Source organism: Bubalus kerabau, chromosome 22, assembly GCF_029407905.1.
Source record: "Bubalus kerabau isolate K-KA32 ecotype Philippines breed swamp buffalo chromosome 22, PCC_UOA_SB_1v2, whole genome shotgun sequence".
Lineage (NCBI taxonomy): Eukaryota > Metazoa > Chordata > Mammalia > Artiodactyla > Bovidae > Bubalus > Bubalus kerabau.
Window position 1 is genome coordinate 24,670,200 of NC_073645.1, and position 22,888 is coordinate 24,693,087.

The following is a 22,888-nucleotide window of genomic DNA, read 5'->3' on the forward strand; positions in this document are numbered from 1 at the left end:
CCCCTATGGGAATATATCAGCATTACCTGGAGAGCTTTGACAAAGTGCATGTTTCCAGGAACCCGTGCAGGCCCGTACACACCGCTTACAATATGAGTGCATGTGGATCCACACGTTTATGATGAAAAGCTCCCTCAAATAATTCTGATATGCCCCCAGGTTTAGAACCATTGAACCAGGCTCCCCTCTACTGGGTGGCAGAATTTGCCAGTAGGGGTGTGGGGCTGTATTTTATTTTCTCAGTTTGGGAAGGGACAGGCAGGAGCTGAGAAAAGGATTCGCCTATAGCCGGAAGATTAGGGGCCAAACAGAGGCCAGGAACTGAAAGAGTTAAAACTGGGCATTGATCCCGGCGACCTTGGCTGGCCTGTTAGCGCCCGCACAGCACACACATAAGGACCCTTCGCGCGGGGACTGTCCCAGAGACTCGCCTGCGCCGCGCCGTTGGGTTGCGAAGGCCCAAAAATCCTACACCGCCTCCGAAGCCGTGTCAGCTGCAGCCTTGGGTATCTTTGGGGAACCCTGGTTAGCCCCTGGTCCGGTGATCCAGCCCCCGAGGCACTTTCCCGTGCCATGCTGGGCACTGTAAAAATCAGAAAGTTGCTTCTGTTCGGGGCCCCGGGAAGGGCCGAGCTGCCCTACTCCCAACCCGGCCTCGCAGGGAGGCCTCCGGGAAAGGACAGAGGGCATCGCGCGGGGACCGTGCGTCGGAGGCGGCGGGTCACTTGAGCCCCTGCGAGGTGGCGCGGAGATCTGCGGGGACAGCACAGGGTCGCGCCGCCCCCTGGCGGCTCAGTGGCAGAGTTGAGGCTGGGGGCGGGCGGCAGCGGGAGTCTGGCCGCTCCGGGACAGGTTCCTTGTTCCCAGAGACGAGCGGGGGAAGGATGTTGAAAAGACGCCCCCACGAAGACTGTCCTGTCCCTCCTCACTTCCGCTCTGCCTCTGTCCCTTTCTCGATTTTATCTCTCTTCCTTCTCCCCCCATCTCGCCCACTCTTCCTGCCCTTCCCCCTCCCGTCCTCACTCCCTCTCCTACCCACCCCCCTTCCTTTCTCTCGTCCTTCGCCCGCCCCCTCCCGCCCCCGCGGGGCAGCGCCTGGGTGCGCCCGCTTGGCAGTTAGCCCATTAGATCTCGTACTATTGATCCGCTTCTGAGCTGAAGCTGACAGCCCCCCACCCCCTTCCCGTTCTCTCCTTGTTCCCATTCCTGTCCGCCCCCCCACCACCCCAACTCCAGGCGGTCCTGGCCTGTGCCTTCCCCTCCACTCAAACCCCCACGCGGGCTGCGCCGAAGTCTCGCCCTCACGAAGGACAAGAACAAATGTAATTAACGCGACTAGCGAGGGGGGTGAGCCCCTACCCGCATAGGCTCGAGCCGGGGTCCCAGCGGTCCGCCCCCTGCCCGCCGTCTCCCTCCCGCCCCCACGCTCCCCGCCCCCCGGAGCGGGAGCATTTGGGTTGAGCTGCGCCTGCCCTATAAATCCACATATAATTCTCGCCTTTCCTGTTCAGCTAAGGAAAATAAACGTGTAAGGCTGTTTCTGGGAGCCCAGCTCAGGGACCGCTCTAAATTCTCCTCTTATTGAGTCCGGGCTGGAAATCATTCAGTTCGGCGGCGCGCCCCCACCCTCCCTACCCCATAGCCCGCCGCAAGCTCGCGCCCGCGCCCGCCGCGCACACGCACGCGCGCACACGGGAGGCAAGAGCCGGGTATATAAATATCTCCAGCTCTCCCCATAGCCGGGCAGATTTATTCCGCTGCCAAGCCTGCAGAAAATTGACTTGTTCATGGAGGCGGCTATTGACACATCACCGGGGGGAGGGTTAGGGGAGAAAGCAGTGGAGCCGGCGCCCCTCCATTATACGTTAATGTAATCAGCAGTGTGCGAAATGACTGCGCGGAAAATAGCATCACTGACATTTATATTAGAGGATATTGATGGCAGGAGCTGTGACCGCATCACTCTGCCTCCCGTTTCCACGGATTGACACAGGAGCCTCTTGTTGGCTCCATCCACGCTCGCCTCCCCTCCCCCTCCCTCGCCTTCTCTCCCTCTCTCCACCCACTGTCTCTCTCCTCGCCTCTCCCCCACCCTCCCAATTCACTCTTCCAGACGCTCATTTTCCAAATAATTCTTGAGCACCTACTGGGTGCCACGTGCAGGGTCTCTCCCGCGCGCCTGTCTCTAGGTTTCTCTCTTTCTTCCCAACCGTGCCCTTGCCCTCTTTCTCCCCTCTCCCCAGCTCTGCCTCCCCCTCCCCCTTCCCTGGCTGGGTGGTTGGACCGCTGCTGTCAGAGCAGATAGATAATTGAAAAATGGGCCTCACCTTTGCAGCCAGCAGGAGTGGTTCAGGCAGTTACGGCCGGGGTTACCTACTCCATCTCAGGCCCAGGCTCCAAAAGAGATTCTGAGGAAATTGGATTTTACATGGATGTTTTATTCGGGCAGAGGCTTTAGTATATATAAATACAGCCGAGGAGGCCTTGGCGGCAAGGATGAGTGAGGCGAGACAATCCTGCCTGGGGCCTGGAGGCTCAGGGGAGGCAGACAGGCCATGTGCTCAGCTCTGGGTCCCAGACCTGGACATCCGCGCATTTCCTCCTCAGCATCTGAGACAAAAAGAGGTTAATGCCTCTGAACAGCTCCTCAAAAACTGCCTTGGGAATTTTAAAAGTGTGTAATTGTTGACAGCACCATGTCCTGAGAAAAGAAGGAAATATACTCAAGAAGTTTGAGGACTGATTCAGTAAATATTTATTGAACCCTTAAGTTGTGAAATTGTGTTTGGGGCACATGAGTATGGTAGACATGGCTGCTGATTTCAAGGACAGTTTGGAGAATGACAACCTGGGGTTTCAGGTTAGGGACAAGGAAGGGGAAAGTTGTGGAAGTGGGTACTGAGATCACTTCTCTGATCATCCAATCACCTGAGAAGCCTGGATGAAGAAGCAGAAGGGAAGAGGGTCAAGCTGGGGGATGGAGAGTCCTACCAGCTCTCCAGTCTCTCTGTCCTGGGCTGGTCAGCAGAGTTTCTGGGAACATTTTAGACAACTGTAGTCACCAAATCTATAGGCAAGTTCACATCCAAAATGTTTGCAGGAAATCTGATGAAATCCTTCAGAGGGCTAGGGTGATAGATCATCAAGGAGCAAGGTGAGGCCTTCCAGAGAGACCAGCTGCAAGGCATGAAGAGGGCCTGAGTGAGAAACCCTTTGTGGGAGACCTAAATTGAAGGTACATAAGCCAGTGGTGGGGGAGGGGGCATCAGACGACAAGGGAGGTGAGATGTGGGTGTGGGAAGGAGGGAGTAGATGCTTGGGGGCCTTGAATAAGGAATCCTCCAGTGTTTGAATGCCCTGGTCCCCATAGGAAGGCGTCTGTTTTCAGTCATGGGCAGGGTCTTTTCTGTTCCTGGTCTGATCTCTGATTAGAGTCTATGTGGTTGACAGCTGTAGCCCAAATCATTTCGTTTCTTGAAAGAAGAGCTCATGAGCCAACCCATGATTGAAGAACTGGTATTAAGGTGAGTATAACCAGGCTGAATGATCACCGAAAGGCCAGGGGATCCTTCAGGGCTCAGAGCAGAGACGACAGCTGCCTTATCCCAGCCACACCGCTGAGAACTGGACCAGTCCTCCCCCAGATTCCAAAGCCCCCCTTCTTCTCCGCAGCCACATTGTTCTACTGTTACATCATCAGCCTGCAGGGGCAGGACAGGTGCTGGATAGATCATGGCCATCCCTCCAGCTGCCCCACACACATCCTAGACACTTCCACATGGCATCTGGGAGCTCCAGTCCAGCTCTAGGAAGGGAGTACTCTGGGGTAACTGTACTTCCTGTCTGACTTCTATTAGCCTCTTTCCTCTCTCCTGTGGATTACATTCTCTCTGACAGCCTTGAGTCAGACACCCTTCCCAGCTATCAGGAAGCCAGGCTGCTCCCACTTACCAGCATTACTTATACCTCCTCCTCACCTCTGGTCTCAGAGAACCACACGAACTCATGTCTCCACCCCTCAGGTCTGATCCTGGTTTTGTCTTCCCTTCCTTGTGACTCATTTGACAAAAGATTCTGTGTCCTGAGATTCTGGTCTTACTCCTAGTCTAGAAACCCTTGAATAGGTTGGTGATGAGAATATGAGGGTGTGTGTGTGTGCATGTACCTGTGCTCACTTGGTCATTGCATGCCCAGGGCACAGGGGACATCATTCATGGAGCAGGACTTGGTACCACCCTGCCTTCCAAATTAGGGAACTGACATGCATAAGGAAAATGAAGGAGCAACCAGGGCAGTAACCTCCCACAGCAGGAAGGATGCCTCTCAGTCCTGCATGCCTTATCCAAATGAGATTCTGGGAAGTCATTCTTCCACGATCATTTGCTCAGTAAGCCATCAGAGAGGACCCAGTGACAGGGGTGGAGGGAGGGAAGAAGGTACTGGAAACAGCCATGTAAGACTCAGCCATTCATTGTGATTCAGAGCCTGTCCATTCCTTCTCCCTATGTGAGAAGGCAGCTAGAGACAGGGCTCAAAGGAGAATGGACCTTGGAAAGAGAGAAAACCTGTTTCCAGGGGGCAAAGGAAGCCATTAGGAGCTGGAAGGAGGAGGTCTGGTTGGAGAAGCCAGGCTTCACAAAAGTGCGTTTCCAGCCTTAGCAACAAAGCCAGTGTTAGCTATGCGACTGTGATGAGAATCACCTAAACCCTCTGGAATTCAGATCTCCCATTGGTTAAAAAAAAAAAAATGGGGGTGTCCTTTTCAGCTATAATTTCTGATTCTGAAGTGGTCAATGAATATGTTTGGAGAGCCCAACTTGGGATGAAAGAAGGAAGTTCACAGTTAAAGATTGAGACTTACAAAAGGGATAATGAAAGATAATTGTGGGGCCAGTGGTCTGAAATTGCTCAGAAAGCTCTTTGGGGGTTGAGAACCTGTTGGAGCCAGGACAAGTACAGAGCAGGAAAGTGGACCAGGTTTGGGCAGAGGGGAGGCAGGGATAGATCCAGAAAGCAATGTGCCCTAAATTTGTCTCAAACCGATTCTCTGCTTAGAATTCAGCTGGTACAGCCCAGAGATCCAAGTAACCTGGAAACTATTAATTCAACTGACAGGAATCTGTGCACTCTTGTATGTTTTGTACTTTAGAGGGTAAGGGGTTAGTTTGTTTCTCTGGAGTTACATAGTTTCTCTGAGACTATGAAGTTTCCTAGTTGAAAAATGTTAGAGCGTCACAGTAAAGAACCCGCGGGCCAACGGATGATACACAGGAGACGCGGGTTCGATCCCCGAATCGGAAAGATCCCCTGGAGAAGGGAATGACAAGCCACTCCAGTATTCTTGCCTGGAGAATCCCATGGACAGAGAAGCGTGGCGGGCTACAGCGCAAGGACTCGGACACGACTGAAGGGACTTAGCACGCAGGCACGCACCAGCTTAGGATAGAGAAGGGATCAGGGCGCCCCTAGTGGCAGAGCTTGGTGATTGGCAGCAGCAGTACCGCTTCAAGACCGTGCAGAGGCTGCAGGCAAAGTGAAGCAACTGGAGAGAGGCGGTGGGGGGCACTATAAGTAACGGATACACCACCATCCCCCTCCCGTCTTGACTCGGAAGAAACAGGACAGGTGACCTGGGAAGCTTTGCAGCAGAAAGCTGCCTTAGAAGATAATCCCCAGAGGGAAAAGACTAGAAGCCCAGAGCACAGGAAGCTAGGAGCCAGCAGGCAGGGGAGGAGAGAGAAGAGGGGAGGAAAGATATCCCTTTCCACGGATGTGCCTTGGCCCCAGCCCAGGCAAAGAGGGGCAGATTTTCTGTCTAGTCCCAAGCCCCTGCATCTGCCACCTTGTTTACCTCGTGCCTATTTATAGTTGCAGGCTCCAAGCCCGGCATGGGACTCTGCAATTTATGTGACTATAAACCTTCAAAGGGCACTGGATGCTGGCAGGGCATGGATAAAGACAGGGGCAGGCCTCTCAAGGTCAAAATGGCCACCCTCCCAACCCTGTTGACCTTACACTCCACTAAAGGGCAAGAGGTCACAAGACTAGGCTCAGGCAAAGAAGCCATGCGTGGAAAGACACAGTCACCTCTTTGCCTCTTCCTACCCTGAGCTGGTTCAGTTTAGGATTGCAAGCAAGTTAGAGAGGACCTGTTTGGTTTGGTTTTCCCTTTGGGAGGTCGTTGGGAAGCTCTGTGTAGGAGGGTGGATCTCATCAGGGGATGACTGATTTTGGGGAGAGTGGCTGAATCTAGCCTTCTGGGAGGGAGGGGAGAAAGGAGATCTGCCACCCTACTCTCACCTGCCCATCCTCTTAACATCAGAAGAGAAGAAAAATCCTGATGGCTCAGACAGTAAAGAATTTGCCTGAAATGTGAGTTCGATCCCTGGGTTGGGAAGATCCCCTGGAGAAGGACATGGCAACCCACTCCAGTATTCTTGCCTGGAGAATTCCATGGACAGAGGAGGCTGGTGGGCTACAGCCCATGGGGTCCCAATGAGTCAGACACAGCTGAGCGACTAACACTTTCAGAGTTATTCCTGGCCACTGGCTTCCTTCTGGGAAGGTCTTAGAAGGCCTGAGCCAGCCCACCTCTCACTGAGGACAGGGTATGCTGGTCTACCAGCACCTGGGCCTCTGATCACCATGAGATTCTGCTCAAGCAGAACGGCCTGAAGCCTTCCGTTTAGAGGCAACCACTACTTGCCCTCTGGCTGACCATCTACTTCTTGTCTCTCTCCATTGCCTGATACCCTCCAGGCCCACCATGTGTTCTCCCCCCACTGCTTCCCCTAAAAGTACCCCACACTGTGCGTGCCAACCCTGCTCCCTCTGCTATCCCAGCCTCCTGATGTGCCCTCCCCCTCAAACCCTTTGCACTAGTCTCCATCCCATGATTTATCACAGAAGTATGGAGGCTGGACATAGCTCAGTTCTGTGTGTGTGCGTGCATGTGTGTGTGAGTATAAGGATGTCCTGGGTAAGTGGACAGTCGCAAATCATAGGCCAAATGGATATGAACATGAAGGAGAAGAGAGACCCAAAATGACCTTCTCCTCAACTGTTTTGTTATTTCCTGATCAATCTCTGGTCTGCTGGATAAATCTGAGGGCTTTTAAAGGGGAAGTGCCTCCTTAGAGCCCATGTGACCCTGTGGCCATTTCTGATCCTGCTTTGGCCTTCCCCTCCCTGCCACCCTTTCGGGGCTCAGCTGCCTCAGGACTGGACTAAACCTGGTGGGAGGTAAGCAGAGCTGGGGGTCAGGGGTTGCCCAGCTGGGATCAACCCACCAGCAGTGGGAAGGGCATTGAAAGATAATGAACCATCAGTTAATGTGGACTCACTCCCGCCTGGGCCTGGCCTTGGTTTTGGCCTCAGAGAAGGATTGGTCTCTGGGTAAAGTAAGACTCCAGGGAAAAGAAGATGTCCTGGGGTATGGGCCAATTCTCAGACCTGTTCCTCTGTCCTTCTTTCCCATTGCAGCCCACTGGGGATGTGAATGAGTGAACCAAGTCATGTCCTTTCTTCCTCTGAAGAGGGGAGTCAGGGAATGGAAGAGATTCCAGAGAGTCCCTTTTTGCTCACCTATTAGTCCCCTTTTTCTCTCATGCCTTCTGTAGGGTGAGGTTGGGGGAGTCTGGGAGATGGAGGTCGGGGGTGAGGACAGTGTCCGAGGACCCGGGGAGAAATAAGAGACCTGGGTGGGGATGGGGTTCAGTGGAGAGGAGCCAGGAGGAGGTGCTGGGAGGAGGAGAGGGCTGGTCCTCTTGCCCTCTCCCAGAGGGAGGCAGCAGAGGACCATGGGAATTACCCCAACCAGCAATCAGCAGTTCAGTTCCCTTTGTGTCTCCTGTCCGTCATGGACCCTATTCCAAGGGACTCATTCAGATGGAGTTTGTACAATTCCAGTCTATGCCCTTCTGCTGGAGAGAGATTTGGGGATGTCAGCCTGTTTTTGATTTGGCCCCCACAAGCCCCTCTATTCATTCCTAAGCAGGGAATCCTCTCCTCCTTGTCTAGAGCTTAGAAAATATACCTTTGTTCATTCCTCCACCTCCTCAACCTCCCCAATTCCCTACCTCCCTTGGAGACCAAGATCCAGCCCTGAGTCACCACCCTGAAGAGGCCCAGTCTATCTGAGGGAAGTTCTCTGAGCCTGCTGGGCCATGACCAGATGTTCCAGTCTGAGTGTCAGTCTTCCCTAGGGAGTTTTGAATAAGGGTCAGGCTCACACACTGCTAAAGTCTCTTTTCTCCTACCCACATTTAGGTACTCACCAGGCCCACTTACCTGTGTATGAGAACCAAGTCAACCTGGAGATGCACAAGGGCAGCAGCTAAGTGGAGGAAATCTCAGGTGTGACCTTGAGTGAGATGAAAAACCAAAGCCTCCCAGGCTAGAACCTCCTGCCAGCATGGCATCTCTCAGCCTGGTTGGAAGCTGGGGGCAGGGGACAGAGCACAGATGGGTGGGGAGGGCACTGATCAAGGAAACTAACATCTCAGTTGCTGGGAGCTTAAAATTAGGGAACTAGAAGGAACCCAGAGGCCTCAAAGTTACACCCTGGGGCAGAGAAAACATCTCCTAAGGGGCCACTTGGGCATGGGGTAGAAGGAGCTAGAGACAAAATGGCCTTGGTTTGAGGATGGTCTTATCCAAAAGGAAGGTAAGACTGACCAGGTTTTTCAAGAAGAAAGAGGGCCAAAGAGTTTCTTTTGAACCCTTATTCTAGGGTATGGGTGCCTGAGAGAATTGAAGACCTGAACTCTGGGAAGTGGAGCTGGGATCCAACAGGAGCACATGTGTTTGTAAACCAGTCCAGCAACAGAGAGGCAAAGTGGGGGAGTGGCAGAATGGCACTTTTCTCTCTCACCCAGTCTCCTGTTGTTGGTTCTAGGAAACCTGGGGCTCAGAGCGCCCATGATATAAGGCAGTTGGCACCTTACAGATCTCCTAGCCTAGACCTGTTGTTCAGACAGGGAAGGAGAAGCTCAGAGAGGAAAGGGAGGCCCTAGTTCCCAGACTGTACCAGTGTCTTCAGTCCTGCTTGGCCATCTACCAGCTTCGTTCTCAGACCCCAGATAAACTTATCTGGTGGAACCCCAGGCTGATCTACCTTCCCATAGATTTGTTCCCAGATCAAATGAGTGGGTGGGTGCCCCCTGCCCCACCCACCCCACTGCTGCTTTAGGTTTAGGAAGCCAGATCCTTCTGTGTCTGGCTGAGCAAGGAGCCCTGGTTGGGAAATCTTCCTTCTCATTCCTCTTCCAGACTGGGGCTTCTTTGGGGCTCCCTCTGCAGCTTGACATGTCACTGTCTTTCTGTTAAAATGTCTTGCCCACTCTGCCTCTGCCTCTCCTCCTTTCTCTCTTCTACCTTCTCTCCCCCCGCCCACTACCCCACCAATCCCTCCCCTAGATAGAGCCCCTGAACTGCTGAGATGAATCTCTGAAGCTTGTGATTCTGGCCTGTGTTCCTGGTAATTGAGTTGTGGTCCCTGGTCGTGATGGGGGTGGGGTGGAGTGGCTGCCTGTGGTCCAGGCCTCCTCCCACCATGCACAGGCTGCCTTAGCCCACCCCACTGGGATCCAGCAGAGAGGGTAAGGAGGAGGTGGTGAGGCTTCCTCTTCCCCAGTCTGCCTTCTCCAGCTCTCTGCCTCCCCCTCTACCCCTCCCTGCTTCATCTCCAGCACAAATCACATGGTGACAGCCCCATCCAACCTTTGGGGAAGGGTTTGTAAATGTGTCTTCCTTAGCTCTGATCTCCAAATTGTTCCTTTTATTGCATTTGTCACGGTGAAGATTAAAGTCCCTGGGTGGCCTGTACCACAAATCACAGAGTCTGCTCAGGGAGCAACTGCAGGTTGGGAACCGATGGAGGGGTCTGGGCCCTGTTACCACCTGTATGTGTGTGTGTGTGCGTGCGTGTGTGTGTATGCACACGCATGTGTGTGCACTCACAAGCACACACTTCTATCTGTGCTGTGGATTTGTACCCAGGAACAGGAAGATGTGTCCTTGGTGTTGTCATTCTAAGCTGTTGGCCCCCTTTATAGCACAGCTTGTGACCTCTTCCTCCAGGCTGTCTTCCAGGATCACCCCACCCATTCCATGGTGAGCATCGCTGTCTCTCCTGTATCTTCCATTAGGCAGGAGGGGAAGCTATGTTCACATCACAGATATTTCAAAATAGCCTTCTGGGTCTCTGGCCGCATCAGTCTCTAGATCCTATCCTGGCAACACTCTGAATGGGTCAAGAGCAGCTAGACCCAAAGCCTCCAAAGAATAGCAGACCTTACCCTGCCCCAGCACCCCTAGACTCTGACATTTTTTCTCATCCTGGGACATAACTGGGTTTAGAGGGGACACAGCTAAGATAGAGGAGACCCAGCTGAGGGACCCAAAGGACAAAAGCTCCCTTGTACACACGCACTGAAAAACAGTCCCTTTCCTTCCCTCTTATGAGGTAGGCTTCCTGCCTGTCCCTCATGCACATTCATAACATTCAAATTTATGCCGTAATCTCCGCCGCTCCATATGTATGAGCCTTTGATGGGTGTTTGGGTTTATGGGATGCACCCAGCCCTCCGTTCCCTCGCCCGCCCACCGCCTCCAACCACTGCAAAGACGCTCGTACATAATTGACATCGGCAGATTCTTTCATTATACAAGATTTAGCATCTGCTCGGGGATCGCTCGCTCCTCACTCACTATAGATGACTTTTCCCTGCGTTTCCTATTATCAATTCAAATTAGCCCCATTTCCCCACCGACCAGTGCAGCGTTTACACTTGACAGTGAGGAAACAGCAAGGCTGTAATGGGCTTCTCAATTATTTAGGCCCAGTTAGGCCAGGACCCAGAAAGCCTCAACAAGGGGGTATGCAGAGGTGGGGTCATCATAGCAGGGAGAATAGGGTCACCACTACCTCGTCTCTGTCTGGCCTTCTTATAGCCTCGCACCCTCACCTTCCACCCTGGGGAAGGCTTCCTCTCCCATCTGGGTCTCTAAGGAGTGGGGTAGCCCCTTGCTGTCCACCCACTACTCAGCAGCAGGTTTTCTCCCTCCATCCCACCTTCCCTATCTCTCATTCCATCCATATTGGCTCCACATGTGTACCTAATGGACTACCAGCGTAAACCAAAGAAGAGGTATTAGCAGCAGCCAGGCTCTGACCCTCTCCCCTTAAGATGTCTATCTTTCAGTGCATCTCTGTGAAGATCTGAGGTAGTGTGGCCTAGGAGTTCAGAGATCACGGCCAAAAAAAGAAACAGGCATCAGGGAAAGACATTGAAATCATGGCATGCAGCCTTAAGAAGAGAGAGAAACACACCCAGAAAAGGAGAGACGTATGAGAGCCTAAGGGAGCTGACAGAGATGCCTCTGGGGCTTGGGGAGAAGGCACAGGAAAGCAGAAGGCCTGGGTGAGCCCCTTTTTCAGGCCACGCTGGCTACACAGAGCTGTAATTAGGTCAGTGCTGCCCACCCACTAGTCTGACTAGTCCAGGCCCAGTCTCCTGTAGTAACTCGTGGGTCCCCTGAGCCCACTAAATTGCCTAAGTACAGGGCAGAAGCTCCAAGTCAGCGAGGCACTGGGCCTAGGTCCTGATTCCAGTCAACCCATCTCAAGGCGGGTGCCTCCCTCACCCATCTCCTTGGTCCCTCCCCTCCAGCCCCCAGCCCCTCCCCTTCCCCAGCCCAGATCAGCTTCCAAGGACAGATGTGGGGGAGAGGAGGTGGCAGGCAGGGTCTGAGAGGCTCTGGGATTAGAGGGGTCTTTCCCATGCTCAGCTTCTTCAGAATCAAAGAATTCCTCCATCTGATTGGATTTACCCTAAGTCACAGGCGTGTGGGACCTTCTTTCCCTCAGCAACAGCTGGAAACAGCCCTGAATATGATTAATTAGAGCTGTAAAAAGTCCCGGACACAATTAAGATTTATGTGTGTGTGTGTGTGTGTGTGTGTGTGTGTGTGTGTGTGTGTGTGTGTAGAGGGGTCAGGAGTGGGGGGAGTGGGGTGGATTACCAGCTACATCTAGTGCCCTCCAAGGAGAGTAGAATGACATTTCCTCAGAGACATTCCTCTGACATCCATTTCAGGCAAGGGTCATTTTATCTGGCCTCCAGCTTCTGAGCAGATTAGCCCCTTTCGCTGTCCCAGGGGTACTACTTGATTTTCTGCTTTATTCCTTGATAAGGGGGGAGGGCACGTGGTTTCTGGGGCAGGTGCCTCATTTCTCTTCCCTCTACCACAAGCAGAATGTCCTCTGCCAAACCTCAGTTCCTCTTGCTGGGTCATTCTATGGATCAGGGACATATGTGCAAATCTCAACATAGCTCCTTCTACACAAGCCCAGAGGGATGTAAAATAGGAACCTCAGAGGAAGCTGAATAAATGAACTGCCAGCCAAGCTTCCTGCCCTGGGAGATATCTCACTTTCATCCTCTAAGACAGGACAGAGGTCATCTCTTTGGACTCCCCCCTCCCCACCGCCCCCGCACCTCTAAGATGACAAAAGCTTATTCAGTGAGTCCTCTCCTGCCTCTTCTGTGATTTGGGTAATTGTTCCCAAAGATGTGGACATCCCAGCTTTGATAAGATGCTGGTGATGATCAATGTTATTTATAATCCTGAAAGGGAAGGAGACAGGAGCACAGACAATTCCCTCCAGTGAATCATCTGAAAATCAGTTCTCAAGAATCTTTGAAGGAGCACTTGATTTTAATTTATTTTCTTTATTACAACGGATCGATAGTCTGTTTTGCTGAAATAACTGAGCCCAGGAAAAGGTTGCCTAGGTTCTGGCACCGATGGCCAAAGACGTAATGGACCAGAGGAGTGTGGAAAAGTCCCAGACTTGGCATCTCCTCTCAGAACCCTTCCAGGGTTAATGGCCTGAGTGCCGGGGGCCTCTGGTTTATGGCTGAGTTCCCAGCGGAGAGGGATCTAGGAAGGCTTAGAGCTGCTGAGTGGTCTTTGGGAGAGAGCCACCACATATACTGATTGAGTTCATAACAAGCAGGGACCTAAACCACTGGGATTGTAATTCATCGTCCTGATATCAAGGCCAGGGAGTATGTGGACACTGCTTGTCAATCCTCAGCCCTGATATAGGCCTGCTGTGAGTGTCAAAAGCAAGAGGGATGTTTCAGGGGCCCTGGATGCATGTGTGTTGGCTCTACCATAGGGGTCAACTGTGTGGTGTGCTCCCCCACCATTTCCATTTACACCCTTTGGGCTTTACAGTGTATCCAATGGCACCCCACTCCAGACTCTTGCCTGGAAAATCCCATGGGCAGAGGAGCCGGGTAGGCTGCAGTCCATGGGGTCCCTAAGAGTCGGACACAACTGAGTGACTTCACTTTCACTTTTCACTTTCATGCATTGGAGCAGGAAATGGCAACCCACTCCAGTGTTCTTGCCTGGAGAATCCCAGGGATGGGGGAGCCTCGCGGGCTGCCGTCTATGGGGCTGCACAGAGTCGGGCACGACTGAAGCGACTTAGCAGCAGCAGCAGCAGCACCATCAGGGAGAGAGGGAAGTGGGTGCAATGGGGTGAGCAACAGACTTGGGTCCCAGTGGGCAAAACAAGGAGAAGGCAGAGAGTGGGAGATTGGCAAGAGGTGGGCAGGAAAGCAAGCTGAGGATGAGCAGCTCCTCTGTGAGTGTCCTATGCTCTGCTCCTTTGGGCCTGATTATGGTGTTTACACAGATGGCTCCATGTATCTTTGTAGCTTAGTGTGTCTCTGTATGTGTTGTCTCTCTACTCTTGTGTCAATACTCTGTGACCCTATGGCTAGGGATAAGTGTGTCACCAGAAAGATCAAGAAACTAGGGAGTTATGCAATAGACCAAAATCAGACTTCCTTGGATTTGCTGAGCACAGTATTCGAAACATGAAATTGAATGCCTTTAGGAGAGGCAGTGCCTTTGAGCCGTAGATCCTACCACTCCCTATTGCCTTCCACTGGTTGCTTCACATTTATATAATCTGCCTGGTACTGCAGTCTTGAGTCTGTGACCACTTGAAAGGAAGGAGATATGCTACTATTGGTCCATGAATTGTCTCCTGAATAATTAGTCTCCTTCAGAGACAAAGGTTGGAATCCAACTACCACCAGATTTCCTGGAAATGAGGGTTACCAGGAACCACTTTTTTTTTTCTTTTTCTTTTCAGAGTCAGGAACACCTTTATTGAGGGAAGGAAACAAATCTCATCTTTCTACGAGAGAGAGGTTCAAAATTATATAGGTGGGATTGGAACCCAGGCTGCATCAGTGGGACTCTTTGCACACTGCCTCTTCCCTTTTCCAAGTCAGTTCTGAGCTGAGGTAGAGCTGAGATATGAGAGAGGTCGAGGGAGAAAAAACACAGAGACCTTGAGGGACTCATTTCAAGCTGGTGTGCCCTGGACATGGGCCTCTGCCAGAGGATGGAGGGGGGTTGGGATGACACCCTGATGGGATGGTCGCTGGGGAGACTGATTGCTCAAACAGCCCATTCTGTGGCCTCACAAGAAGGCAGGGCCCCCTTCCTGTCCAGTATCATATCACCACCCTTCTCCATCCTCCATCTTTCTGGGAGAAAGGCAAACTTGGGGACCTAAAGAAAGGTAGACTCTTTTTTGTTCTCGAAGCTTAGAAGAGGTAGCTGGGAATGTGTGAGGCTTGATTTGGGTCTGGGGTTAGGACTTGCTCTTTGCTCCTGCTCCACCTTGGTAATCAGCCTTCCAGAGCTCTCAGTGGATCCTATAGGGTAAGGCCCCTGGGGGGACCAAAGTAGCATCAGATCTACCCTTGGGATCCCCCATTCAGCTAGCAGCTTCCAGAGTAGGAATCCTGATACAAGCCTTTCATTTGACTTCCAAGAAGCCTAGGATAGAAATGGGGAGGGACTAAAGGGTGCCTTAGAGGTTATGTAAGGGAGTAAGTATTTTGTAGTTATTTATTGAGCATTTATTTTGTGCCAGATATTGGATTGAGTATTTTACATACTATATCTCAATCATCCTCTGAGGAATGTATTACTTACTTTATCTTAGTACTCAGATAAAAGAAACTGAAGGTCTAGGAAGTTAAAAGCCACACAGCTATTATGTGGTGAATCTGATTAAATTTGAATTTCAAATAAACAATAGTTTTTTTTTTTAAAGCATAAATACCCAAGAAAGCATGGGTACACTTTTGCGAAATTTGTTGTGTATTTGAATTCAAATTTGATGGAGCACCCAGCATTTTCTCTGGCAATTCTAGGACCTGCAACAGTCCCCCAGGAAGTCCTGAGGGAAACAGGCCTGAAGTAAAAGGAAATGCCGTGGACAGAGGAGCCTGGAGGCTCTAGTCCAGGGGGTCCGGGAAAGGATTCAGACTCGACTTAGCAACTAAACAACAGCAGCAAATGGTGGTCTAAGCTTAATAGACTGCTTAGGCTGCAAAGACAGCCCTTTTCTCTCTTGCTGATTGTCGCTGATGCCTCACAGAGCAGGGCAGGGCTTGGAGTCTGGGCTCACCTTCTGTCCCGCCCCCCTCCCAACCCGCTCTGCACTGGGGGTGTCAGAGGTCACACCCGTTCATCAATTGATGGGTTGCTCAGTAGGAAGCGGCAGACCACAGGTCTGCACAGCCGGGAACCATGAAAGAAATTTAAAATTAAAAATTTCAAGAAATGTGAGATGGCAAAAAGGCGCTTAAGCAGTCATCACGGGAAAAATTAAAACTCCTCACATTTATCGTCCGGTTTCCCACTGAATTATACAATGGGGGCGGGGTGGGGTCCATTGGAGAGCCCGTCCAAGGTTTCCAGCCTCTGAAGGTCTAGCCCAGCCCTCCCTCCAGGGCGGGCCTAACTCTGGGCTGGCCTGACGGATGAAGGATCTGGGACCGACTCCTGGCCCGCATCCCAGGCTCTCGCGCCCCGCTCTCCTCCCACCTTCCATCAGACCCCGTTCTGGGACCACACGCTGGTCCTGCCCGGGCTTCCACTCCGGTTGGGGTCCGCCCTCCTCCGCAGGCTGAGCTCCGCGCGGCTCCACCCCGGGCTCCACCGCCTGCTCCAGCGCTCGCTCAGGCGTCAGCTCCGGTTCAGGCTCGGGCTCCCACTCCCGGCACGGCTGGTTCCGCTTGCTCGGGGCGTCTCCCTACTGAAGAATTATGTTGCATAAAGCAGCCGCCACCATCTTGAACTGGCAGTGAACTTTGCTTTCTACATATAAATACAGATAGCAATCACACCCCAATCAGCGCTGAGGCTTCAGGGCATCATCTCAGCAACTCTAACTTTCCCATTACGATAATGTGATTTTCACTCAGTCTATAATATCACCAGCCATGAATAAAGCAACTGGCTCTTTCTGTCTCTCTCCTCCCTCCCCCCTTTCTCTGCCTCTCTCCCACCCTCCTCAGTCTCTTTCCCTCCCTGGCACCCTCCTCTTCTGTCTCTCTCTGAAACCCCTCCTGGTGTCAGTCTCCATCTGTATCTCTGCATCTCTGAGCATCTCGGCCTTCCTCTCCCAGTCTCTCCTTCCTTCTCCTCTGGGACTCACCTTCCCTAAATACCAAAGACAGGGATGTGCAGTCCTCCCGGGGCTCGGTAAAGTTCTGTTCCCCAGCTCTGCCATCATCTGCCTTTGCCTGAAGGTGAGAAAGTCTGTGGGATTGGAGGTGGTGGGGGTGGCCTACAAGGCTTTGGGAAGGTGATGAGATGGGGAGGGGAGGCCAGGATTTGGCTGTCTCCCTTCTCTCTCTTTCTGTTTCCTTAGGTAACAGGAAGGCTGTCTGTGAGAATTCCCATCAGGAACTGAAGCATCCAGCAAGGAGAGCCGAACACTGCCTTCTTAGGAGAGAGTCCTGGCAGTCTTCTGGATACTGGGGGCCCCAAACCCAATCAGGTTCCAAGTGCCAGACTATTGTAAGTACATCCAGCTGGTGAGAGATACTCTAGAGAGCCCTGGGGAAAAGGAGAACCTGCCCAACCTTCTAGGGCTACTTCTGAGTACCCTGTGCCGTGCACTTGGCTATTCAGGCTAGTACTGCCTTTGCAGGACATGTGTTAAAAGTCCTCAGACAGGGGACTTCCCCAGTGGTCCAGTGGTTAAGAGTCTTCTGCCTTCTAATGCAGGGGATGTGGGTTCAATCCTTGGTCGGGGGAACTAAGATCCCACTTGCCACAAGGTGTGGCCAAAAAGTAAAAAAAAAAGTCCACAGTCTTTATCAAGGTGTCAGCCACCCTGTCAGAGCTCCTGGAAAGGCCTTCTCTTGCCTTCGTGGACATTCTCTAGGATGGTGGTAGTGCTAATTAGGGGGTTGTCTGTGCTGGTGGTTCCTTTATCCATCCCCCTGGGTTTGTATTCCAGTTCTTTCACCTACTAGCTTTGAGGCTATGAAAAATGCTCTTAACTTCTCTAAGCTTCAGTGTCCTCATCTATAAAGTGAGACTAATTATAGTACCTATCTAGTGAACAAAATAATGTGTATAAAGTGCTTAACACAGTATTTGGCATGTTGTTCAATAAATGTGAGCTATTATTATTACTATTAGAAACTACTGGATAATGCCACATATATAAAGCAGTACATCATAGAAATTATGAGCCTGGGTTTTTAGAGTCAGACTGAATTTGGGTTCTAGCTTAGGCACTTACCAGCTCTGTGACCTTAGAAAAGTCGCTTAGCCTCTCCGAGACTCAGTTTCCTCATCTGTAACAGCAGTAATAATAGTCCCTTCTTCATAGTGTTGTTGTAAGGGTTACTCGGGCTAATCTAGTGCTTGGCACAGTGCTGACGTATGCCACAGGCTCTAGAAGGATTAGTGATTAAGGGTCAGACATGGCACATCCAGCCATGAATGAGGCAAACACTGTGGTTGTTCTGTGGCTTATTCTCTGGGCCCTGACCTTTTCTATTGCTCTAGACCATTGATGGTCTTGATCTTTCACTTCTGTGGAGGTTGAGGGTTTGCTTTAATTTCCCTGGCTGTTAAATTTTGCACCTTTTCGGCTGCCCACCTAGCAGAGGAGTGGGACTAGAATTCCTGCTTAGCCCCTTTGCTAGGTAAGAGTGGTGAGAGAAGGGGCTTTTGAATGCTCTGTCTTAGGCAAGGGTGACAGTGTCCAGAAGGCAACTCTGGAACGTGCTCCTTAAGGAAGGGGTGACAAATTAGAATCAGACATCTGCATTCTGTCCATTTCTGTGTTTCTAAGTGTTTATGGATCCGTATCTTTGTTTCATTTATTTATTTATTTTTGGTTTCTCCCTGAAGATTTCTATGGAGGCATTCCCAGCCTGATCTCAAATGCAAGAAGGGAATGAAGACTCTGCTCACCTCAGTTGGGCCCTGAAGGCGAGACAATCAGAGCTCCCAGCTCTGGGGCCTGGAAAGGCAGAGCCAGAGGAGGAACCTAGGACCACAATGTCTGGCCAGTGGGTTAATTGGATCTCTTTGCTCAAACCTAGCCTCTTTGCTTGGCTCCTGGAAGAAGGAAGCTACCCTTCAAAATCCAGAGCCATAAGCCAAAGCAGTCTTAAACAAGTGTTTCAGCCAAGGGAACTTGAGCTTAAGAGTCTGGTCTCCTCCCTCCTCATCCCACTTCTCAAAGACAAAAAAGACATAGTCCATCCCATCATATGGTCACAATCCAGTGGGGGAGGCAGGCATGACAATAAGGAAGTAAAACAGGAGTGAGAGACGACAGGCTGCAGTGAAGACAAAAAACAGAACAGGGGTCAGTTCAACCTAACACTTCCTAGAGGAGCTGGTGCTTCAGCTAATTTGTAAATGTGGGCAGAATAGAAGGGGGAAGGAAAGGAAGGGCCCATAAGGCAAGGGGAATGGCATATACAAAAGCCTTGGGGCATCGAACACCATGGCTCATTTGGAGACCTGCTGTACAGAGGGTGGGGTGGAAAGGTCACTCTGGGAGAGGCCGGGGGCAGGGGACAGATAGTAAAGGGCTGTGGGCAGTTGTGCTTTTATAGGGGAGGGCATTAGCAGGGGAATGACTTGCATTTCAGATAACTAGCTCTGAAGAAGATGAAGAGAACGAAGATGGGAATGTAGCCAGAAACACTAGAGGCTGGGAGGTCAATAAGGAGGCTCCTACAACTGTGAGGCGAGAGACAAAGAGGACCCGAACTGTGGCAGTGGGGTTGGGGGTCCTGAGACTGGGGAGAGCCTTACAAGGGCATGGACAGGATTTTGTCCACTGGTTGGAGGTGGGATGTGATGGGGGAGAGGATTCCTGGATGACATCCTTGGGTGAAAGATTGGGAGTGATGGAGGTGGGGAACAGAAGGAGTGGAAGGGGTTTGGGGCGAAGGCAAAATACTAAGTTCTAAAAAATAAATAAATAAATAATAAAATAAAAAAAAATACTGAGTTCTGACTGGGACATGTACCCACTTGGGGGATCCAGAGTACATCTCAGCAAAGATACCCTGGAAGTTATAAGGCTATTAAGAATAATTTTATCTCCATACATTTGGAAATGAAGATGTCTGGTACAGAGTTGGAAATGGGTGTGTGGAATTCAAGAGAGAAGCCTTGGCAGGATATATGGATTTGAGAGTCACCAGTATATGGATGTGTATTACAACCATGGGAAGGAGGTCAGCTACTTGGGAAAAACATGAGAAGAGAAGAGGGCCAAGAAGTCTTGGGGAGTATCAACACTTAGAGGAGTGTGTGGTTTTCAACCTTGGCAGCACATTTTGATGAGCCAGGGAATTTGAAAAGCACCAGTGTCTGGGCCCCACCCCAGAACAACTAACTAGATCTGAAACTCTGGGGATGAGCTATAAAAGTTCATTGTGCATGCGTGCTAAGTTGCTTCAGTCCTATCGGACTCTTTGCGACCCTATGGACTGTAGCCCACCAAGCTCCTCTGTCCATGAGATTCTCCAGGCAAGGATACTGGAGTGGGTGGCCATGCCCTCCTCCAGGGGATCTTCCCAATCTAGGGATCAAACCTGGGTCTTCTGGTCTCATGCATTGGCAGGCAGATTCTTTATCACCAGCGCCACCTGGGAAGCCCAAAAGTCCCTCAGGTGATTCTAAAATGGAGCGAACCAGTGACTGGGAGGGCAGAGGAACAGGACTAGCAAAGACTGAGAAGGAATATTCAGGAAGAATTTTGAGGAGGGAGAGTTCCAAAGCATCAGATGATGCAGAATAACAGCAGTTGAACCCTACCTAGCACTCATGCTCTGTCGGGGCCTTGACATGAACTCACTGAATACTCCCAGAGGCTTGATGAGGCAGGTGCTAATATTATCATCGCTGTTTTAGAGATAAGGAAACCAAGGCACAGGGATGTTAAGTACTTGCCCAGAGTCACACTACTAGTAACCAGAAACCAGGATTCAAGCCCAGGTAGCTGACTACTGAGTCTGTGCTCCTAACTGCTAGCCCACCTTTCCCGCCAAGGGTGAAGTGAGGTGAGCACTGCCAGGTTCTAGCCCTTAGCTGGTCCATATAGCCTTCCAAGGAGCCCACTGTTCTCTTCTCTCTTCCCTTCTTTCTGTCTTTCTCTCTTTCCCTTTTTCATCCCTCCCTACATCACTAAGGCAGCTGCCCTTCATCTCTCTGGCCTTCCCCTGGCTGACGGGCCAGGTAGAGCTGGTTCTCCTCTTTGTTGGTGAGACCACACTGTCTGCCTCTAACTGGGTGGCTACAACCATGAGCACATGGCCGGTAGCCTCTTCATTCATCATGCTGAGCTGAGCATCCTTTTTAGGTCTTCACAGTCTGGAAGAGGGTGGGGAGTTGGGGTGATACAGAAGAAATAAAGGCTCTGACAGTCCTGGGAAGTAAGTCTTTCCGGGGAGTTGATACTGTGATAAGTACTAAGGAGGAAAAGAGACTGGAATCCACGTTCACATGGAGGGAATATCAGCCTCGTCAGACACCTGGGACACCCCTCTGCACAGCTCCTGCCTGATTCCCCCAGGCCTGGAGGCAGTGGTTCTCCAGCCTGCATGTTAAAATATAAAAACATACTGCAAGGACCACCTTCGGAACAACTGGAATCTCCAGGGATAGGACCCAGGCACTGATGGATTTTAAAAGGTCCCCAGGGGATTTCAGTGTAGCCAGAGTTGAGAACCACAACGTCAAGAAAAGAGCTCTGGATAAGTATAACAAGACAGTGCTTCTAACTCTCACTTTATCATTTCATAGCTGGTGATCTTGGATAGCCCATCAGACCTCTTTGAGCCTTAGTTTTCTTGTATCTATAAAATGGGAGTAGTAACTCGACCCTGCCTACATTATACAAATTGTTATGTTGCTCAGGTAGACTGTTGAATGTAGTATATTTTGTTAATTATATAGGGCATTATATAAAAGTGAGGTGGAATTAACCTATATAGACACAAATAGATGCAGGTGTTCACTTAGCACACTAGGGGCACTTGAGTGAGAACACATACACACATGCGCGCATACGACAGACAGCAGTTGGTTGGGCTCTGAAAGCAGAACTGTGGTTCTCTAGACTTGGCCTTTTATGTTTTTAGCCTTCAGAATATGCCATTAAAATATGCAGCATTGATCTGGGTGTGTGTGTGTGTGCATGTGCACACACGCACAAATGTATGTGTTTAAATGATTGCTAAAGTGTGGCATCATTTGAGTCTGCCTGTCAGCCTATCAGAAACGTCATCTATAACCTTCACTGTTTGCAGTTTAATCTCCCCTGCCTCCTCGAGGGCCCTGTTCTGACATTTTAAACCCCATAAATGACAGTAGCGCTCTAAGCCATTTTGAAAAAAGCCAAGCATTTGGAAAAAACACATAGAGACATATCCCTAAATTCCCCTTCCCCTGAACACATGCTCACTCACGCTCATAAGTGGAATCACACACATGCTCATACCCTGCACTGGCCAATGTAGGAGAAGTCACAGATATGGGCCAACATAAGCACACGTGTGTGATGGCAGGACACAGGTGCATGAAAGCCCAGTCGTGTATCTGGGGCCTTTGTATATGCTCCAGTGGGCACACGGCAAACACAGCTTTCTGCTCCTATCAAGTCCTATTCATTCAAAGCTCCTTTGCTTTGAAAGATAATTGAAGAATCCAAGCTCCTTGGAAGGCTGGTACTGGGAACAGTGGGGTAACATGGGAGACTGAGGGGCCCCAAATCTTGAGTTTAGTGCTAGGCAAGGATGTATCAATACATTCATAGGTTTAAGGTCTCCACTCTTGGAAAGCCCATGGGTACGACGGGATAACGAGCAAATTGTACTCCACCCTACCAACAACCAGAGAGCACACCACATTTGGGGAACTGGAATGAAAAAAGAAAACCCAGAGGTGCTTATTAAAGGAATGAGCATGTGAGAAGGACAAGATGTGGTATAAGATGTTGACAGGAAGCCCCATAAGACAGGGCCCTGTCAGCTCCTGGCTGTATCCCTAGGGCCTGGCACTGGGTTTAGCACACTCCAGAGGCTCATCAGTACTTGAGGAATGAATGACTGAAAGAAGGTGTAAACACTAGTGTGAGTAAGTAGTAAAGGGAGTGTGTGTGTGTGATGGAATTGGAAATGGGGCTGGGAGATTGAATAGTTAAGGACAATTTCTTAAAATAGATGACTTCTGCTCTAGGACTGAAAGAGAGGGGCCCACATCACATCTAATATCCATTTGTTCCAGGGTAAGTGGCTGGCTTTTTTTGGTCTACACTATCTCTGATTTTGCAGCAAGATCTCCCTACTCAAAGGCAAGACAGACTTTTCTCCTATATGTGAGGAGAATGTACCAGCAGAGGATAGGGACTCTGGGCCACTTGATTCTGAGGGGCTCTGTGGATTCCTCATGGTACGACTGGCTCCTATGGCCCTCCCTCCCAACTCAAGTCATCGTGCACTTTAAGGAACTTGTTTCCATG

General features: G+C 50.9%; 1 long non-coding RNA gene across 2 annotated transcripts; it reads left to right on the forward strand.

Annotated features, from left to right (window-relative positions):
• Positions 1–2,355: 2,355 nt before the first annotated feature.
• On the forward strand, positions 2,356–18,740 carry LOC129636562 (uncharacterized). Of its 2 annotated transcripts, XR_008707003.1 has the most exons (5): positions 2,356–3,235; positions 3,451–3,524; positions 8,269–8,355; positions 16,757–16,905; positions 18,256–18,740. It is a non-coding gene; the product is annotated as an uncharacterized LOC129636562 (long non-coding RNA). The 2 variants fall into 2 exon arrangements; XR_008707002.1 differs by lacking the exon at positions 2,356–3,235 and having other exon boundaries at positions 3,259–3,524.
• The last annotated feature ends 4,148 nt before the right edge of the window (positions 18,741–22,888 follow it).